Source organism: Leuciscus leuciscus (assembly GCF_965113295.1).
Source record: "Leuciscus leuciscus genome assembly, chromosome: 1".
Classification (NCBI taxonomy): Eukaryota; Metazoa; Chordata; class Actinopteri; order Cypriniformes; family Leuciscidae; genus Leuciscus; species Leuciscus leuciscus.
The window spans coordinates 53,100,673-53,119,174 of NC_138725.1; the positions used below are offsets into that span (position 1 = coordinate 53,100,673).

Here is an 18,502-nt window from a genome sequence, read left to right on the forward strand (position 1 = left end):
TTGGTCGAGATACAACTATTTGAACATCTGGAATCTGAGGGTGCAAAAAAAATTGCCCAATTAAAACCTTTAAAATTGTCCATTTATGTTCGCAACTGTGCTGCATTCACTCACAAAAATAAATGTTTTATATATTTACGGTAGGAAATTTACAAAATATCTTCATGGAACATGATCTTTACTTAATATCCTAATGATTTTTGGCATAAAAGAAAAATCGATAATTTTGACCTATACAATGTATTGTTGGCTATTGCCACAAATATACCCGTGCGACTTGTGACTGGTTTTGTGATCCAGGGTCACATATATATATATATATATATATCTTCAAACAATAATTTCATCCAGTTGGAGAAAATCAAACATGTTATTTTGAGCCAATATTTGGCTCTTTTCATTTGTCACACATCTCCTAACGAGGCACATGTTCTGCATGTGGAAGTCTAGTAGTGTCTGTTCCTCAGTCGCCTATAGTGTTTTAGAATCTGCTCAGATTTTAAAAGTAATGTAGTGTATTCCAGCATTTAACGAAACATTCAGCGTCATTCTGAGGTAGCAGCCTCAGCGAGGGGGGTAATAATGTGGCAGGTGGTCGAAATTCAGCACAACACCAGAACATGCAAGTGAAACAGTATGCATATTCTCTGTGTGATGTAATATACTGTAGTATAATAGCCTATAATGATATTGTACATTGAGTCTACTTAGCAAACAAATGCCAGTTGTACTTTGTGAGTCTTACAATACAGCCGATTCGCAAACATTTCACCTAAGCTAATTAGGCAAAAGGAAAAAAATATGTGCTATCAGCAGTCTTGTAGCTGAGTCTTCATCTCTTTGGCTGATTCCAGACACTGGCAGCAAATCCACATGCTTACGACAATAATTAACTTTCTTTAATTTAATTGCCTTGCCTTGGATTTTTCTTTGTTACCAGCTTTCAGCTTTCTTCTCACATTAGCGATCCAGCCACAGACACTCTCATGTGCGGTGGCATGAAGCATGGGGGTTGCGGTGGTAAGCCATTGATTTTAAATGTGACATTAAATGTGGCTTTCTGTGAGTCAGGATGATGTATGATAGAGAAAGCAGATAGAGAGACAGAAAGGTGATGCCGAACACAGAAAAGTACAGCAAACTTGAGTTTTGTCTTCATTTGAGAAACAACAATGAAAAAACAGCAATCTGCAATGAGTTGTGCTGATGAGTAGTTTCAAAGTCTCCAGATTGATGCTGCATGAAGTGATTAATCTACTTAACTCTGAAATTGCATTAATAATTATTTCACACTTCTGTTGAAGACGCCTTGTCTGCAAAATTAGAGTAAATCAAATGGTTTGAAATTTGTTATTGGAAAAAAAGGAATAAATAGGGAATAAGTTTCATTTGCTCTTGATGACAGTAAACAAAGGACGTAGAAAGAGTCATTAGGGAATTATATTTGATCTCTCATCTCATTTATTAGTAAAGCTATGTAATCCTACTGCAGAGAGAGGGAGGAAATTGTAAACATTTGATATTTCCTCAGTTTTGAAATGAAAGAATGAGGGAATGGTAATATTTAACCCACTCCACAATATAAAGTTTAAAGTTTATTGCCATTTGCACAGGTACGTTACAGTACAGGTACATTGGAATTCTTGTGTGTTTCTCAGAGTCAGCTTTTATTTAAAAAAAATATACAAATGTATAAATATACTTTCTAATTTAAGTAAGTACACATTATAAAAGATAAAATAGATGAATAATATTGCACGTTGTAAACTCTACATAAGTTATATTGCACAAGTTATTACAATGATAATGATAATGCACCTGGATTAAAAACATGGAATGGGGTACTTCTTACCCTCCTTAAGGTCCTGTGCCACTAACCTAACAATGGCTGGAAATAAGCTGTTAAACAGACAGGCCTTGTGAGTGCTGATGCTCACAGGCCTGCGGTGTCTCAGATTGTAGCCTGTGTCCACCCACTTAAACAGAGCATAAGCTGGGTGGTGTTTGTCCCTAAGGATGCTCTGTGCTTTCCTCCTGCAGCGCTGGGTGTATATAGTGTCCATGGAGGGGAGGTTAGAGCCGATAACCCTCTCTGCAGTTTTTATGACCCATTGCAGCGATCTCCTCATAGCCAAGGTGGTGTTGCCATACCACACTGTAATACCGCTGGTGAGGATGCTCTCAACAAGGCCTCTATAGAAATGGGTGAGGGGTTGACATTGATGTCCGGCCTTCTTCAGCAATCTGATGAAATGCAGCCTCTGCAGAGCTCTTTTCACTGTTACCACAATGTTTTTAGCCGAGCTGAGGTTTTCTGAAATATTAAGTCCTAAAAACGTATAGCTGTCAGTCCGCTCCACCTCAGTCCCCTTGATGGTGAGAGGCTGTAGGAGGGGGGCTCTCCTCCTAAAGTCCAGAATGAGTTCCTTGGTTTTGTCAATGTTAACAAGATCATTGTCCTCCCCATAGACGGTGATCTTGTGAACCCTATCCCTGTATGATGACTCATCGCCCTACTGATGAGGCCAAGGACAGTTATATCATCTGCATACTTAATGATGATATTATTATTGTCCTGGGTGGTGACTCAGTCTTGTGTATACAGTGAAAAGAGTTTGGGGCTGAGACAACAGCCCTGTGGGGCTCCTGTGCTCACTGTAAGCTCAGCTGAGACCTTCTTTCCCATCCTCACCACCTGTGGCCTGTCTGTAAGGAAGTACATTATCCAGTTACAAGCAGGGCTGGACTGGGACAATAAATCGGCCCTGGCATTTTGGCCCAGACTGGCCCACTATATGATCATAAACACAACCAATCTTTGCACGCCCTTGAATATATACCAATCCTAAGACAAGCTATCAGCTGCATTGGCATAGCAATAGCAGTGTTTCACACAGGATTTTTGTTGGGAACCAATGGGCCGCTGATCCACGTGTTGCATGGGCCAGTCTGTGAGAAAAAAAAAAACCTACGCTGACTTTTTTTGACCAATGCATTACACTGCCACAAAGACCCTAGCGCCGCCAATTAAGCAAAGCAAAACAAAACAAATGGGCCGCCGATGTACGAGTTTTATGGGCCGTTCAGACAAAAAATATATATATATAAAGTATGAGATGTATCGTCCCAAAAAGCACGTCGGCCCACCGGAAAAGTGCCCGGTCTGCCAGATGGCCAGTCCACCCCTGGTTACAAGTGGTTGTTGGAATACCCCCAGGTTTCAACTTCATGTTATGATTCAATACAGAAGGCCCATGGAGTCTGCATAAAAAAAAAAAAAAGAAGTTTTTATATTACATTTCTACCAGAAAGACTCTGGAGGCAAAATAACGTACAAAGTATGCATTTATTAACAGCCCAGCAAGCAACTATTGAGTTATAAAGTTATTTGGCGTAGGCCCCGTCCGTAGCTCATAATCAGAGGATACGGAATGTGCATTTCCTGGACAGGGAGCATCCTGGTGGTGGTGGGGAGGATGGAGGTGAATGTTGGCGTCAGCATCTGCAAACTCAGACATGTAAGTACCGATCTTTTATACTACAAGTACACGATTGGATAGATAAGAAGGTAATAAGTGACGTAACTCCCGGCAGAACTTACGCTAAAGCTTTCATTTCTTGCCATCTATATTTGCAATTTTTCGATGACAGCTCTAAATTTCAGCACACTAAGCATTTATTGAAAGATTAAAAACAGAAAACGAATTTTGACTTTATACAGAAAGGATTGAGGTCTTGCATTTGGCAGAGGAGCTAAACATAAGACAAAGGCCTCAGCTGCTCAGTCTATTCATTATCTGAGAAAAGTGCACACATAACTATATTTTATGCTAAGAAGTACTGTTGGTAATGCTGAGTTAATATTATTCAGCTTTAAATTCAGACAATGCTTGAGAAATTGCCAACACCTTCCTTAGAGGGACACTTGGAAGAAAGCAGGATGCTCCAGTGTTGTAACTAACATTACACTAGTGATGTAAAAAAAAACATCCAAACACTGATTTTGAAGTTTGGACGTCTCTGACTAATTGATTTTTGACCTTTGCTTTATAGATGGATGCTTTGTTTACATTTTATGGAAAGTATTACATGTGTATTGACCTCAGATCATTTCCTCTTATATGTGGTTTGGTTCAAGCCTCATGACATTTAAATTCAAAACAGCCTCTCTGGGGGCTCTAGGGGGAGTGGGTTTGTTACTGTATTTATTCAATGTAATTTATCTGTCTCTTACCTGTTCTTGAGTGTGTGAGTGTGTGTATGTGTGTGTGTGTATTTGTCTACAGAGGCAGGACAGCTCTCCTCTCCCACACAGCAGTTCATTTACATTCAGCACAGAGATGTGTCATAAATCACCTGAGCTGAGAGTAATGGGGCCTGCACTGGGGAACTCTCTCTTCTCTCCTTCCCGCTTGCGCTCACAGAACCACACACACACACACACACACACACACACACGGTATAAGCCATGTATACATCCAAATGCATTGCAATACAATATAGTGAACCCTGAATGTACTTTTGCACATAGCTGTAGTGTTAAATGTGTACAAAAGCACCAAAAAAATCTCTCAAAATATATCGCTCTTGACCTCTCAAAGGTGCTTTTATGGCACTATTTATAAAAAAAGCAGCACAGATTAGTAAATGCATGTCTTCAGCAGAGCTCCCAAGCTGCTCCTGACTGTGGATGAAAGAATGCCCTACAGGACCCTACCAGAATTAACTTCTCCCCAAACACACACACATCTTACCCATGGGCCCCTGTAAAACTTTCACAGTCTTCCCTTACAGCTTAATCCTCACAACAACAAAAAACAAGTGTAATCCTTAAAAGGTTAGCTGATTGAAGCTGATGAATAAAAAAATAAAAAAGTCAGTCAGACTCAATTAATAAGGTCAAAATTTCAGGTCAAAAGGTAAAAAATGCAAAAGTCGTGTCAGGGTCCAAGCTTCCTTTTCTATAGAAATCTGAACAGCCATTTATGAGCACTATTTATTCATAGCACACATTTAAGCTACGCTTTTGAAAAAACACTGTGTGCACTACAGTCTTTAAGGTCAGTTTGTTAGATACCAATATTTTACCGATTCATAAAAAATGAATCGCTATGTCAACTGAGATTTTGGTATTAAGATAATGGTTAAGATCATGATTTTTTATAACAGCCCACCGTGAGTGTATATATCACTGTTTGTTGTTTGCTTTTGGGATCTGAAAGGATCTGAACGACTAAAAACACTGTATTATGCTGCCAGGCCAGTAGCTGGCAATGTCACTTTGTAAAGAAACACTAAGTCCATAAAGACTTAAGGTAATATGCATGCGCATGACATCACGGTTTACACAAATTCGCCTTTTTGTAGTTTACACAGACAATAACAGTATAGTTCCCAAAACCTTGCACGTTGAATCCACTTTTTTAAAAGTTTACATTTTCAGACCTCCAAAACATCGTTGTCGTATAAATGAACAGCCAAAATGTCTGTTTTTAGTTGAAAACAGTGTTGTGAAAATGTCACCTTAGCCTGAATTTCAGGTTTCACTCTAGGCTACTGTAGCTATTCTGGCACCACATGTAGGGGCTAGCTACATTTCATGCTAGATTAATTTTATGTTAGATAACAAAATGTTTTGCTTAGAAGAACATGGGTTTACTGCATTTATTGCTTTAAATACAGTAATGAGAAATCAATTGGACTCCATTTGTGTAAAGTGCCTCCAGCAGTGAAAATGAATTGGTTTATCATCTGCTTTGCTGGTGTCTTAGTGTATGTGTTAGACACTGAAAGCCCCACATGTTGCTGGCAGTGCAGTTCCCAGGCCAGAGCACTGTGGGCCGCTAATCTACAGGGCTGAGATGGCCTAGTGGCCCAGTGCACTTTAGGGGGATACTGAATCACTTCTGCTGCTCTCTGCCAGATGCTAGCATAATCACTGAAAGATCACTGTCTCTACACACATATGCGTTCTGGCCAACAACCCTGCACAGTCTGGTTTTGATTTTCTGAACATGCTTTGCCTGTCTCTTTCTTTTAATTAAGGAGCAGAGATGCATGGAGTGCACATATACAGTATGATATTTATGGTGTTTTAACAGTGTTTCTGTGAATGTCTCTAAAAGCAAAAAATGTGATGGTTCAAAATGCAAATGTTTACCTATTACGATTATACAAATATTACTACAATTATAGTAAAAAAGTGCAGCAATTGGTGAGGATGGCCAGTAGGTGCCGACAATTGATTGTATTTATAACTGAGTCATTAACTCATTCAGTCAAGAGATTCATTCAAAAACACTAATTCAAGTGTCTGCTGTATTCGAATATGTATGATGCAGCCAGACACTTGAATCAGTGACTGAATCTCTTGACTGAATGAGTTAATGACTTAGTCATAAATACAATCAATTGTCGGCACCTACTGGCCACCATCAGTCAACTGTATAGACCTTATGCGCCAGAGAAACGAGGGCGCCGCCATCTTTAGAATACTGTCTTTTAACTTCCGTTTTTGCGGTCGCTCTGTATATTTCTATGGCATTGCAGTTCAGGAGTAATTAGCTTTTGATGTGGATTTACTTAATGTAAAGTTAACGAAAGTTATCATGAGGACTGTGATGTTTAAAGCAGATGACTTAACAAATGTCAGTCGACCGGGAAGATTTTAAAACGAGCCGTTCATTAACAAACACGCAAAATCGCTGTGAAAATAAGCGAAAAAAAAGTCAAAAGACAACGAGCGCAGCGCTGAAAAGGGGCGGGGCTTCATAAGGTCTATATAATAGGTAAAAAACAGTATGTGAAAAGAGCAGTATGTCCGAATTCACTGTATTCATAAAAGAGTAGGCAAAAAGTACCCGGATGATCTACTACCTGGTGAGATTTTGAAGTGTAAATACGATGGACATGAGGCTACAGAAGAGGATTTGTGACAGACAGTGAAGCAGTGCAACTGATGCTGGCAGGTCACATGATCATAACAGCGTAACAAATATAGTAGGTCTGGATTATGTTCATACTGTACAGTACACACATTCATATATAGAACATACATCTCGTTTATTGCTCGCAGTCAAGATGCAGAAATCGAATTCCTGCATAATTACCTTCTGATCAAACAATTGATTTATTATTCCATTATTCTGATAACTAAACATAAGTTTGCACATCATAAGCAAACTAAAGACACAATACAGCAGACTGAAGACATTACAAGGGAATACATGGAAAGAGATGCAATAATCCGTTCATCTTAGAATGTTAGTCATATATTTATTTGAACTTAGAATGAATCACTAGAGAAAAAACAGTGTTATATAGAAACCTTTTTATGGGTTTAAATATGACAAGGAAAATAACAAACAGCCTTTAATATGACTTGTGTTATCTGAGAGATCATTTATGCTTGGTTTACTATCTCTGTCAGACACTGACAACATTGCTGGATGTAAATGTTATAAATCTCAGCAGAAACAAGATTGCCTCCTGCCCTGTTTCTCTCTCTCTGGATCTCACATCATAAAAGAAGGAGAATGTATCTTTGACCTACAGCTGCGGACGGAGGCCATCATCGCTTTTAAAGGACTTTGTCACTCCATCTTCTGATCTCTCACTTTCCTCAGTTCTTCCCACTCTTTTGAATGTTTCTCTCAACTGCACAAGAAAAATTTGTTTCAACAAAAAAATAAGTATGAATATAAACTTAAAGTTTCATCAACCTGAGATGGAAGTTGTTTAAAATTGAACATACATATGGCTACAACTTGAGCAGAGTGTCTGTTTTAAATAAACTTTGTTTTATCAATTCAAATCAATATTTCAGAATTTATTGAATTTTGCTTTCAGTTGCTTACACATAATCTTTATTCAGTTCAAACCAAAACCAGTAGCTTACTTAAATGTATTTATTTCTGTTTGCATTTATATCTGTCTGATAATGCTACTTTCACCAAATGTATCAGAAATGTAAATAAGGTGCAAAAAAGGTAACACTATATCATCATAATACTGATTTCCAATAAAAGACTATTGAATACACTATTATTCCATAATGCAGTATCCAGACTAATATTGTTATATCATTCTGAATACCATATTGTATTGTGAAAAATCAGTTCTAAAAATAATTATCCTTATAAAATACATATGGTTTTATGCGTAAGTGTGTGTGTGTACCTGGTATTCCCTACATTATGGGGACCAAATGACATTTTTGTGGTCCCCATGAGGAAATCGGCTTATAAATTGTGCTAAATTAAGGGGTTTGACAATGTAATTTTTTTTATTTTTTTTTGTGATGGGCAGTCTTAGGGGTAGGGTTAGTGTGGGGGGTAAAATATACCGTTTGTGGTATACAAATCATTATATCTATGGGAAGTCCCAATAAAACATGTAAATCCAACATGTGTGTGTGTGTCCTCTTCAAACACTAATCGTCACTCCTGAGAGTAAGAGTACGGCATTTCCACTCTGATTTTTCCCTGATGAGTGCGTAATTCCTGAGAATAGAGGGGCGGCTCTCTGTGTTAACCCAGTAATAATATCCCCCTCTTTAAAGAGGACTCACAGAAGCACAATTACCCCTCTGACATCTCGTACTTGCATGATTTATGAAAGGAATATTACTCTGCACCTCTGCTCTTGCCTCCCTCTGTCACACACTTCCTCGTAACGTAGAAAGAGTGAGAAAAACATACTGATGTTGGGGGGGGGGGGGGATTTGACCTCAAATAGCAGTGAAAGTGGAGAGGTGGAAGAGACAGGGGGAATGAGAGAGAAGAAAGAAAGTAAAGAGAAAAAAGTGCAAGGCTCCTGAAGAGTTTCTTGGTCGGTATCTCCCTCCTGGCAGTCTGGTCACCTGCCATGTGTGAACAAGCTTTCAGCTTAGATAATCATCACCTCATCCACCTCTAATTGGCCATATGTGTCGTCAGTGGACCGCTTCTATAGTGTGGGTGGGCTGGCTTACTTTGGGGATAAATTCATCCCCGGAAGTGAACTAAATCTACATTAACTCTCTTTGGGGACATTTGAGGGCATCCTAATTTGGAACATAACAGTAAAATAAAACCTCATATAATAAAACTGTCACATGTCTGTCCTGTCTTGTTTTGCACTTGGGTGTTGGTTATGTTAAGTCAGGTGCTCATGTTCATTGTTAGCCCCGCCCGTCTTGTTAGCTAGTTATTGGTTAATTTGCCCCACCTGTTGTGTTCGTTACCCTCCTTTGTTTGCTCCCCTATTTAGTCTCCTTGTGTCTGTAGTCTTGTGTGGTTACGTTGTCTATGTTTGGTGTTCTGTTTCCAGTCCCAGTTCTGTTTAAGAGTTTCTTGTATTTTTCCCCCTCGTGGGTATTTTTGTTATTGTGTTTTTTATTAAAGTTCTTCTTGTTTTGGCTGCAATTGAGTCCTCGGTTTTGTTTGTATCTAACGTGACAGAACGTAACCACCACCTTGAGGACTCAGCAGCATGGAGACTCACGGGCTCGTTTCGTGGGAGAGTGAGTCTTTCAGAGGAACCCGTCTCGCTAAATTCAGGGGAATTCGTGGAGGACACAGGGGAGGAGATGCTAGAAGGGAGCACCAACAGTACTCTCCAGTTTGGTCGTTTCGTGACCAAGGACCGACGAGGTTCAGCCCTGAGTGTTTTTCATCGCCGGTTCCCAGGGTTCCAACGCCGGTGACTCCAACGCCGATGATCCCAGGGACTCCGAGACGCAGGAGGAGAAGAAGGACGGGTCACGTCACACCTACCCAGCCAGAGACGGTTCATGCCACGTCTGCCCAGCCAGAGACGGTTCAGGTCAGTTCTGCTCAGTCAGAGACGGTTCAAGTCACGTCTGCCCAGCCAGAGACGGTTCACGTCACGTCTGCCCAGTCAGAGACTGTTCACGTCGCGTCTGCCGGGCCTGTGTCTTCGGACAAGATGGCCGACGCGGCGCTGGTGTTCCCTGAGGAGATGGCCACCGGAACATTGTTGGATTATTTTTCAACGCTACGGAAGATCCTAGAAACACCCAGGAATGTTCACGTCACATCTGCTGAGCCTATGTTTCTGGACAAGATGGCCGCCGTCGAGCATGTGTCTGTTCCAGAGCCGGAGCCAGTGTCTGTTCCAGAGCCGGAGCCAGGGTCTGTTCCAGAGCCGGAGCCAGGGTCTGTTCCAGAGCCGGAGCCAGGGTCTGTTCCAGAGCCGGAGCCAGGGTCTGTTCCAGAGCCGGAGCCAGGGTCTGTTCCAGAGCCGGAGCCAGGGTCTGTTCCAGAGCCGGAGCCAGGGTCTGTTCCAGAGCCGGAGCCAGGGTCTGTTCCAGAGCCGGAGCCAGGGTCTGTTCCAGAGCCGGAGCCAGGGTCTGTTCCAGAGCCGGAGCCAGGGTCTGTTCCAGAGCCGGAGCCAGGGTCTGTTCCAGAGCCGGAGCCAGGGTCTGTTCCAGAGCCGGAGCCAGGGTCTGTTCCAGAGCCGGAGCCAGGGTCTGTTCCAGAGCCGGAGCCAGGGTCTGTTCCAGAGCCGGAGCCAGGGTCTGTTCCAGAGCCGGAGCCAGGGTCTGTTCCAGAGCCGGAGCCAGGGTCTGTTCCAGAGCCGGAGCCAGTCTGTTCCAGAGCCGGTGGTGTCTGTCCCTGAGCCGGTGGTGTCTGTTCCAGAGCCGGTGCCAGGGTCTGTTCCAGAACCGTTGGTTCCAGTTCCAGTGCCTGAGTTGGTGGTGCCAGTTCCTGTTCCTGAGCCGTGGCCGCCCGAGGGGTCTTCGCCGCCGTGGCCGCCCGAGGGGTCTTCGCCGCCGTGGCCGCCCGAGGGGTCTTCGCCGCCCTGGCCGCCCGAGGGAAAGTCTCCACCCTGGCCCTCCCATGGACAGTTTGTTCCTCTTGTCTCACCTTGGTCTGTCCCTCCCGTCCCGCCCCGCCCTGGTCTGTCCCTCCCGCCCCGCCCTGGTCTGTCCCTCCCGTCCCGCCCCGCCCTGGTCTGTCCCTCCCGTCCCGCCCTGGTCTGTCCCTCCCGTCCCGCCCTGGTCTGTCCCTCCCGTCCCGCCCTGGTCTGTCCCTCCCGTCCCGCCCTGGTCTGTCCCTCCCGTCCCGCCCTGGTCTGTCCCCCCCGTTCTAGTGGAGTGTCTGGAAGCCACTCCTTAAGGAGGGGGTTATGTCACATGTCTGTCCTGTCTTGTTTTGCACTTGGGTGTTGGTTATGTTAAGTCAGGTGCTCATGTTCATTGTTAGCCCCGCCCGTCTTGTTAGCTAGTTATTGGTTAATTTGCCCCACCTGTTGTGTTCGTTACCCTCCTTTGTTTGCTCCCCTATTTAGTCTCCTTGTGTCTGTAGTCTTGTGTGGTTACATTGTCTATGTTTGGTGTTCTGTTTCCAGTCCCAGTTCTGTTTCAGAGTTTCTTGTATTTTTCCCCCTCGTGGGTATTTTTGTTATTGTGTTTTTTATTAAAGTTCTTCTTGTTTTGGCTGCAATTGAGTCCTCGGTTTTGTTTGTATCTAACGTGACAGAACGTAACCACCCAAGACTACAGACACAAGGAGACTAAATAGGGGAGCAAACAAAGGAGGGTAACGAACACAACAGGTGGGCCAAATTAACCAATAACTAGCTAACAAGACGGGCGGGGCTAACAATGAACATGAGCACCTGACTTAACATAACCAACACCCAAGTGCAAAACAAGACAGGACAGACAGGTGACAAAAACCTAATATAATTGAATATGATATATTATATTATATAAAAAAAATGTATAGCACTTTTTTTTTATCGTTTTGTTTTCTCTGAATTTGAGCATAGTTCAGCCAAACCAAATCTGTTTGTCATAGCTCAGTTTCCCCTGCACGAATTGATTACTAATAATGAAAATAATGAAATAATGAAAATAATCATATCATTAGCTCAGTATAAAAAAGTCAGTGGAAAGTCCACAGCAAGGTCAGAGAACTGGAGAGATTGATAGGACCGCATTGAGATAGATATAATTGTGGAATGCAGGTTACTATTACTGTATCTGTTTTTACAGAATTATAAATAGTAAGAGGGTAAATAAGCTAGTGTAAGCAGCGCAGTGAAGTGAAATCACACTATTCCTGATGGCTGAGACTGACAGCTGGAACCTGGGGCTGGTTAGCTGTGATGTGCTGATCAGCAGGGCCTGACCTGTTCTGTCTGAGCCTTGAGTCAGAGCCTGGTGATGTTTCCCTTCAGGGGTCTCCGCTGTCTTCATCATTATCATCACCACCTCTGACACTGTTGTTTGTTACACATTAGCAAGTACAGTGAATTTCACAAAAACACCATGTCCTTCCTTTGTTTGTGTCTTTTCCTGACTTTTACAGGACTCTGAATAAATCTAAATATGTCATGAGACCAGAATAACTGCACTGTGATTGGACAGAACATCTGGGATATAATGTAGGTTCATACAAGTATAATGTAAACAAAACAAAAAAAAAGCATTACAGTCAACTGAATAACTCTAAGTCAACTTACCATAAACAGTGCAAAAACTTTTTTTTATGACAATGCATGCAATTGTACAGGATTTTTCAATATGGTAAAACAATAACATAATGTTTTTTAGAAGTACAAAGTATGAATTACAATGAAAATGATACACTGCCAGGCCAAAAAGTGTCGCTGTTTGAATTTAAATAGGCAAATGCTTAAGAATCTATGACTGGACCATTTTTGCAGTGATTATTATGTTTCTATTGCTGTATGTTTGGCAACAGCTCTTCTAACCCTAATTGGTGGAGTGTGTAGCTTTTCATTACTTAACCAGATCCTTAAAGGAAATAAATGTTGTGATGTTATTTCCATCAAGAGGTGCATACATTTTTGGCCAAGCTCTTGTACTGACAATGCAAGAGTCGAGAACTCTGCAAAGTCTTCTCCAGCACATCCTAAAGACTGAATTTAAGGTCTGGACTCAGACGTGCCAATTCATGTGTGAAAATGATTCTTCATTCTCCCTCCCAACCATTCTTTCACAATTTGAGCCTGATGGATCTTGACATTGTCATCCTGGAATATGGCCATGATGTGTCTTCCTACATGGTTGTTTAAGAAATGAAAAGCTACACACTTGATCAATTAGGGTTAGAAGAACTGTTGCCAAACATATAACATGCAGTGCATATAACACGATAATCAGTGCAATAATGATCTAATCATAGACTGTTAAGTATTTGTCTATTTAAATCCAAACAGCGACTTTTTTTTTTTTTTTTTTTTTGGGCTGGGCAGTGTATTTAACAAGGCAGTGTAATTAACAAGGTATTTAATTTTTTATAGTTATATATTACATCGTTGTTAATAATGCTATAAACATTAACTGAGTTTATCAGTGCAATTTAAAGTACAAAAAAAAAGAAAAAAAAAAGCTGCTTTTTGAAGTAAAAAACCTGATGATAATACTGTGTATATAGGTTGATAAATTTATATCATTTAAAAACTTGTAAAACCATCACTGGAATAATGGCAACAAGTTTGTTGGCCAGTTTGTTTGTTTTTTTAATTAAAACCAAAATGCATATGTGGGTCTGTTTTCTTCTTCATTTATTCACAAGGTGTCTTTGATCATGTTAACCAACTGTTTTCAGATTTAGTGCACAATTTTTATATTAAAATACTTTTTCAGTTTACTTATTATACAGTGTAGGTAATGCAGCCCTATAATGCTACTCAAGATAAGAGATGGATTAAGATTTCACTAAATATGTGTAATAGAAACTGACTTTAAGCATGCATTCGGATTGCAGCCTCCTCTTTTGGCTCATCGACAGGAAAAGCAGAAGCAAAAGGTCAGTCATCTGGATCAGGAATGCACTGAAAAGCAAATGTCATAACATTTAGGGCTACGTGTGAGTGTTCTTTGTGCTCAAACACATTTGTGTCTCTTACGCTCTGGTTTGTGTACATCTCTGCTCTTTACGTTTGGCTTCATAACGATCACTGTAACTAATGAATACAGTAAAGAGCATCAGCGCATTTATTGATATATCCGTATCCATGAATTTTCTAAACTCTGAGCTGTTCTGTAATCCTGCACCATCTACTTTGTTAATGTGTGTTATTGAATCAACCCGGTCGGTTCAGTATGACTATCCAGACTGCACATGTAATCCCTCTAATGACAGACTGCCTAGGGATCAGGGATCAGGGATTCAGGGATAGGACACACTGAGTTAACCAATTACACACTATTTATCACCAGGGAGAAAGGATGTGTTTATATTTACATTTCATTGTGGCTTTTCAAAGAATCGGACATTCATTTTATAGGCTACTTTACAAACCCTGTGCACAGAATCAAGCCTGATAAATGTTATAAATTCACTGATGTTCTTATGCACAAAAATGGAGCTGTAAAATGGTCAACACCACGGATAAAGGCTATTATGGTCAGACTTGGATAGCAGCGTTTGGTCCAGCAATACACCAGAAGGTAGGCAGACGACCAGACATGTGTCATCTGCATTTTGTCTCCAGACAGAAGTTTACTGAATCACTCACATAAGTTTCTTTGACAGAGAGAGCCCACTGAAATGTTACCTAGCAACATCGTCATTGCAAAATAAACAGTGCGATCAGGTCTGACAGAAACTCAAATTAGCGCTAAATGTCATTCAACCATTATTATGCCGTCGCCAGTACAGCCAATGGTTTCTAAAAATTCCTTGTTTGTAAGTGAACCTTCACACATATGTTTATAATATCCACCAAATAGCTAAAACTGTTTTATTTTGACCAGATACAACAAAACACAAAAGTCATGATACACAAAAGTCATGAGTTTAACGCTAATGCTAGCAGAAAACAACAACTGTCAAACAACGGAAGCTATAGTTGTTCAGTGATACTAGATCACCGAAAATTGTCAAGGCCACACCTCCAGCTCCTCATCTTCTCCAGGACCAGCCTCATGCCTGTGGGCAGAGCCTCAGGGTGGATGAACGCTGCTCAGGCCACCCACAGTGTGCACACCCAGAGCCTGGCTACAGTGCCAGGGAGGCCATATGGGCTTGGGCTGGCACACGGCCCCTCAGCTGGGGAAGAGCCAGTCTGTCGGAGTGGATGACTTACCCGCTCTCCACTGGACCTCTGGAGAGAGGTGACCATCTGGTGTCCTCCCCCACCCTACCCCACCCCACCCCACCCTACCCTAAAAGTTTGAAATGGAACGAGAGTGTAATGAAAGATTGGACAAACAAACTTGCATTTGGAAGTTTGAAAATGGAAAATGGAAGACAATCAACCTGAAGAAGCAGCAGTAGAGGCCAGAAGAAGAGAGAGAGAGGGTCACTGTGGATTTGTCTCTAATAAAGCCTGAGAAAGGCCCCACCTCTCCGGGTTGGCTTGACCAATGAGAAGGGTGGAATTTCCAAGCGGGAGGATTCGTCTGTGGTTGATTTATAAATCTTTGTTCTAAGGGTGCTCATTTGCAATGGCAGCTGGATTGGTTTCTGATGACGAAACTAAGAAAGATTCTTGTAATACTAATATGTTGCGCGGCTATCGGCATATCATGTACACAATCATTTCGATCTTCAAAGTACCAATTTATAGAGACCAAACATGGTAAAGGTGAGGTTACCTTGACTGTTGGTTCTATAATAAAATACATAGTATCAAAGAGATAATAGTATCAAAAGATAAAAGTATTAAAAGACACAACACAAGACAGTAAATCATTCACAAAATGTTCAGGGATGCATGTTAATTTCATGTTAATCAGTTCATCGATAAATGAATGCAGGAGAGTCTGTTCTAATATCTGTAGGTCTTGTGGCAGAGGCTTTGTTCACATTGCTAAGAGTCATAAAACCAACTTATCTGATCGTGGTCATGGTAACTAAGACCTTCTTGCCCTGTTTGGGGGGATGGGGCCACAGATCCCAGAGTGAGTTTTAAATTCCATTTGTTAAACTATAACAAATACTTGTGTCTGACTTGTCTCAGTCGTTACACAGACCATTGAAACTTTCTCCTTAGTATCAGAAGTAGTGTGAGTGCTTGAAGTTCTACGTCAGAAGAAGAACGGGCATCTGTTTACTGTTGAGGATTTGTTGTGTGGCATTGCATCGCGCCGCATCTGGTGTAGGCAGTATCACTGATTATAATGGGTTGTATTGTCTTGTGTCATGTAATGTCGCGCCACTCGCGCCCGGTGCAAAAAGTTACGAAATAGCAGTTCCGGACTGCATGTTGTGTCCAACTCCAGCCCATGAATCCTAGACCTCAAGCTTCAACCAGAAATTATACTGTGCCATGAACAAGGCAGTAAATGTGCTCGTTCATCAGGTACAGTGCCATCCTGGTTGCAGACGAATGGAAACTGAAATCCATGGTTTAGTTGACGTCAAAACCAAAAGGACATATTATTACTTAACAATGAGTTAATAGTCATGTGCCTCAACATGTAGTCATAACATAACGGTCTCTTTGCAAATCATAAGCTAATGATTAGGCCTACTTAAAACAGACAACTGGAAGTTGAAATACATATCTTCCACCCATTGTGGTAATTAACACATTCATTTACACTATTAGTTAATATATGTTGTTAAGGAATTAATACTGCCACAGTTATGCTCTGTTTAGTTTAATTTGCATGGACTTTGTTTGTTTCTCTTCAGTTAGGATACCTGTTTGTCATGAAGATGAATTTAACAAGCACAGCTGTCTGCATTTAGTTCATTATCTTTGTGTTTGCCTCAGTTTGTTTCACTCATTGTCTAGTATTGCTGTGTTCTACACGTTGTCACATTGCCTTTTTACACGTGGATTACCTTATTTTGCTTGTTTAATAAACCTTTTGTTATTTTAACCTTTTTGGAACTCCTTTTCAACATCATCTGGACTAAGACGTTACAAATACATGATTACAAATTTAATTAATAGCAATTCATATATCAATTTTTTTATCAGATGGACTCTTTAATAGTTGCTGCTGAAGTAATCATGAATGAATGGTTTAGTTCTTCATGAGTCATACATTAACTCATAATTATCAGTGCATTAGTTAAGCATGAATTAATGCATATTAATGCACCGTATTGTAAAGTGTTACTAATAGTTGTTAAACACCATGTGTAAATGAGTCTAACTACATATTTCTTATCCATAAAGATGAAATAAAACTAAGTAAAAATGAACATGCAGTAGCACCTTGAAACAAAACAGATTTACCAGAAAGTTTCTTGTGTAAACTCACCCGCAGACTGTTTGTCATGCTTATTTGGCAGGAGACAGAAGAGAACAAGAATCAACAGTTCAGCTACTGAGCCTTCTCTGCAATCTGGATACAAACCTCCCACTATGCAATCTGCCTGTCATTTAACCAATTTAACTTTTACATTTAAGCAAGTCACGTGGATTTCCCACACAATAATCTGTCATCATCATGCAGAGTTATCAAATATAGAACTGGAGTGCACAGAGAACAACCACACAGAACATAAAAATAGTACTTTTTCCTGTTTCTGTTTCATACATTTATCTGATATCTCTTCTCATTTCTTCTGTTATAAGAAGCCCATGAGACATGAGTGGATTATTAATCAAATTTAAAAAAAAATGTTTTGGATGACTGGCTCTGCTGCCTCAGTCAAAAGGATGGACCTGTCCTTTGATATTGAAGGAGTTCATGTTAAGCCTTCGTCATCTATTCGTAACCTTGGTGTCTTAATCGACTCAACTCTATCTTTTGGCTCTCATATTCCTTTCTCTTGTTAAAAACTCTTTTTTCCATCTTCGTAATATTGCACGTCTTCGATCTTCTCTCACTTTAGCTGATGCTGAAACCTTAATTCATGCATTAATCACATCGCTCTATTTCTTGGTCTGCCCAAAAAACGTATTGCAAGATTGCAGTGTGTTCAAAACTCAGCAGCAAGAGTTCTCACCTCCACCAGGCGTTCTACTGACATTCCTCCTCTGCTTCATGACCTTCACTGGCTACCCGTGGCATCACGTATTCACTTTAAGGTATTACTTCTAACATTTAAGGCATTAAATGGTCTTGCACCTCCATATCTGTCTGATCTACTTTACTCTTACCGCCCTTAGATCAGCTGAACTTGGTTTATTGTCCATCCCTCGTTTCCGGTTGTCTACTGTAGGAGGAAGGTAATTTAGTGTTAGAGAAAAGCAAAGAGAAAAAGAGTGTGATGCTGATGAGGTGAGAAAAAAAACAGCTGCCCACACATGGTTTTAAAGCTATTGTTATCCAATTTTGTTGGCCTTCAAAACATCTTAAAATGCACATATGTAGATCAGAGAAATCTAAATTTTCTCGGGGGAGCATGCCCCCGAACCCCCCTAAACACCTCACATTCGGTACCTCAGTGATTATAAAACCATGCCAAATGCGTGTTACTGGATGAATTAATGAAACTAGTTAATAATGAGCATTAGACCATAAACTAAACTTTTTTTTTTTAAATCATACCCTCATTGGAGGCTGAGCCCCCCTAAAATGAAAATCCTAGAATCGCCCCTGGTGTTAATGCTCCTAAAT

At 40.9% G+C, this 18,502-nt stretch overlaps 1 long non-coding RNA gene across 2 annotated transcripts in view; it reads right to left on the minus strand.

The window, feature by feature from the left end:
* Positions 1-7,260: 7,260 nt before the first annotated feature.
* The window catches only part of LOC309479572, a 77,363-nt gene continuing 66,121 nt past the window's right edge, over positions 7,261-18,502 (minus strand). For both annotated transcript variants that reach the window (XR_014199317.1, XR_014199318.1), the window contains 2 exons: positions 13,719-13,809; positions 7,261-7,656 (listed from right to left, as the gene is read on the minus strand). This is a non-coding gene — a long non-coding RNA (uncharacterized lncRNA). The remainder of the gene's footprint in view (positions 7,657-13,718; positions 13,810-18,502) is intronic.